Here is a 3,574-nt window from a genome sequence, read left to right on the forward strand (position 1 = left end):
TGACTTGGATTTAAAAATATTTTTGAACCCTCTGGAAAAGTAAAATAGGATTTAATGGATAATTTACACAACAGGTAAGACACTAACACATCTAGAACTTAGAATAAGGCATTTTTTTTATTTTCCGGAGCTGTCAAGCCAGCAAGAGTGTTATTGCCCCTTTAAATGTAGACTAAACTTGATAGGCCTATACACAAGTTACTATTCAATATCTGCAAGCATAGGGGAAAAGGTTTGGAAAACAGAATCTGTAATGACTGATGACAGACAATTGCAAGGTAATGTAGAGCGTTAAAAATGAACATTTATTATTATCATGCTTGACAGACCCGTCTAAAATGTTCGACAAGTTCATTAGCTATATCATGGTAAAAAAAAACACCCGTGTATTCTATAGTGTTCCGTGTTTATTATCTTACCGTTTAGAAACTTTCAAAACATAAATATTTCAGACAGACAACTTCAGTCTTCGATCAAGTTGAACACCTATCGTCTTCCTGTTACTTTCTACTGGGGTCATTCAACCGTGGTTAACTTGCGGCAAGTTGTTATAGGATTCCCGCGCTTTGAAGGGAAGCACGTGATGAGAGTGCCACCAGAAGCAGAATTTAATATATATTACCTTAAAGGTTAGTAAAAGTTTATGTTAAGTCAAACTTTAACAGGTAGGATGTTTTCTTCTAGAATCTAGGGAAAGCCGCACGGTGTCGATGACATAATTCTTGATTATGGTACCCATTATTGGTAATGGAAATGTGATTATCAATGGCGACTGATGTAACGCTTCCAGGGGCACCAGATAAAAATGATTGGTGGTGGTGATAGGTGGTAATAAAAATGCACATTGTTGACCGCATTCTGACTTCCAAATGTCCTTAAACAAAATAAATAATGTGCACGCCTATCTTGAATAATATTATCAGCTTTTTGGCAACTTCAACATTTATAATTTACCTGAGGATGAATATTTCTTGAGACAGCGTTGGGAAATTTATTAGACGCATCAAAAACTGACTCAGTTAAACATACATTATGCAAGAGCTAAATCTGTCAATTGCAGGTCTTAATTTAGGCCTGAAATGTTATCTAAATTATTAATTAGACATTAATTAACGTATCCAGACCATAATCAACTCTCGATGTCATCGCTAGCCTGCAATATTTACTGGATTAGAACCCGGTCTGCTGCTACTGATTTAATAAATAAATGGATAATCAAGACTATGTTTTTTATCATACTGACTTTTGTAATGATGATCGAGGCTAGGCCCAAAATTCAATTGCTAAATTCTCGGTTCAGGGTGGATCAATTTGACTGAAATTTTCAGCAAATTCTCTTTACATTATCAATTTTTAACTTTTATAGTGAGAACTGCCAACTCTTTATCTAATCTTCCTTAATGTATCTTTAAGAAACACTGATGATTCAAAACTTTTAAGTTTTGTTTTCCCACGTCCACTTTAATGTCCTCATGTGTTATATCCAGAGATTTACAATATTTGTCCCCCCGCCTTTCGAAAAAAAGCTGGGAACTATTAAAATGGATTCGTCTGTCCGTCACACTTTTTGGGACACAATAACTCTCCTTCTAATTAAGCTAGAATGTTCAAACTTGGTGTAGGTGTTTATTAGATCAATTCCTTGATGAAGTTCGAAGATGAGCATTGATGCTTTGGGACAGATAACTTTAGTTCAAATTTAGTGAGAGTGAGGAAACTTTGTGTATAGTTTTATCACATCAATACCTTGACTAAGTTCGATAATAAGCATTTTCTGCTCAGGGTAAACAGAGCATTAAGCAATTTGATGGGTCGAAACTTTGGAATACAAAAAGTCTCCTTCTAATTGAGGTAGAATGTTCAAACTTGTTGTAGGCATTCATTAGGGGAATACCTTGATGGAGTTCCGTGATACACATTGTCTGCTTACTGTAAGCAGAGATGAGCAATATGATTGGTTGATGCTTTGGGGCACGATAACTTTGGTTATAAATAAGTTATAGTGAATAAGTTTGATGATGAGAATTTTCTGCTTAGGCTAAGGAGCAATAAGCAATTTGATTGATCAAGACTTTGGAACATAACAACTCTGCTTTTAATTGAGGTAGAATGTTTAAACTTGATGTAGATGTTCATTTGGTGAATGTCTTGACTGAGTTCAATGATTGACATTTCAAGCTGAAGGTAAGCAATTTCATTGGTCTATGCTTTGGGAAGATAACTTTGATTCTATCTGATAGAGAGTGATGAAACTTAGTGTATAGTTGATTGCTAGATGCTTTTGAAAAAAATAAATGTGCGATTAATTGATATGTGTCATCTATTTATTTTGCGATTTTGGCGAGGGACATCAGCCTCACTGTTGGCTTGTTTTACATCAGTTTGTTGATAACATGTATCTTTCAGATTTATTTGCTTGTGTATATAGGTACAAAATTACATAGACTAGAATGGATGAGCACAAAGAAAAAGTTCTGAAAGGTAAATTGAATTGAGCATTTTGGGGAGTGGATGTATGTCCTTGGGGTGGAGTAGAAAAATCCCCCCAAACCACACAAGAATGATATTCTCAGGGTTATTCACTTTACAATACAGGCCTATGATGAGTATTGACAATTTGAATTGATAAGATTCCACAATTTTTGGACTGTCTAAAAAGGGGCAAAGTTCCTGTATGACAAACATATCCAGACAATACTTTGAAGACTTTTCCTTCCAAGATGATCAAAAACTCACTAGATAAGGACCATTTGTCCTGCAAATTGACACATTGTTAATAGATATTTTGTTGTCTTTGTGTTTAGTTACCAGGTGTGGCTTAAAAGATAAAACCTTCACGCTCTCATGACTTTCAGTTGATTATTTGCTTCAATTCATTAAAAAACCACCAGGGAGAGGTGATCTGACCACCCTCCTTCCCAGTTGAATTACCCTTGATTATTGCACCATAAATTACGTTGATTTATTGTACCATAAATTACATTGACTTATTCTAGGGCATTGCATTTTTCAGGGATGAATGACAATAAGACTAAACGGTCAAACTCTGCTGAAACACCCCAAAAATTTCAGGAATCAAAAATACCAAGGCTTATTAAAAATTTAAATAGCCAAACTCACCAATCCAAAGAAATCAATGAAAAATCAATGGAAGACACTGACTCAAGTGTTTCATCAAAGAGTTCAAGACAAAATAATTCGGAATCAATGCCTAATTCCTTTTTTACAAATTTCCGCAGCAAGAAAAAATTCTGGCCTGATCTTAGGAAAATTAAAAAAACACAAAAGAAAAGAAAGCACTTATCAGATAAAAATGAAACCGTGAGGTTAACAAGATCTCAAGTAAAAATGCTCTTGGAGACTGCGACCAAGTCTGGTACTAGGCCTGGTTTAGCTTTTGATAATCCTGATAATCCTTCAACGTCCAGTTCATCTGAGCCAACATCACAGTTGTGTCCCATATCTGACCTAATGAGCTACAGATTTAAAAGTTCAGCAAAGAAATCATTAAATCGCCGATGTAAGAATCATTACTATACCATGGAAGATATGGTAGCAAAATACCAAAAAACAG

The 3,574-nt window shown here is 35.0% G+C and overlaps 1 long non-coding RNA gene across 1 annotated transcript; it reads left to right on the plus strand.

Moving 5' to 3' along the window:
• Nucleotides 1-240: 240 nt before the first annotated feature.
• LOC130010943 (uncharacterized) lies at nucleotides 241-3,276 on the plus strand. The gene is made up of 3 exons (XR_008786229.1): nucleotides 241-629; nucleotides 2,429-2,481; nucleotides 3,014-3,276. It is a non-coding gene; the product is annotated as an uncharacterized LOC130010943 (long non-coding RNA).
• The last annotated feature ends 298 nt before the right edge of the window (nucleotides 3,277-3,574 follow it).

The sequence above is a fragment of the Patella vulgata genome, chromosome 2 (genome assembly GCF_932274485.2).
Source record: "Patella vulgata chromosome 2, xgPatVulg1.2, whole genome shotgun sequence".
NCBI classification, from domain to species: domain Eukaryota; kingdom Metazoa; phylum Mollusca; class Gastropoda; family Patellidae; genus Patella; species Patella vulgata.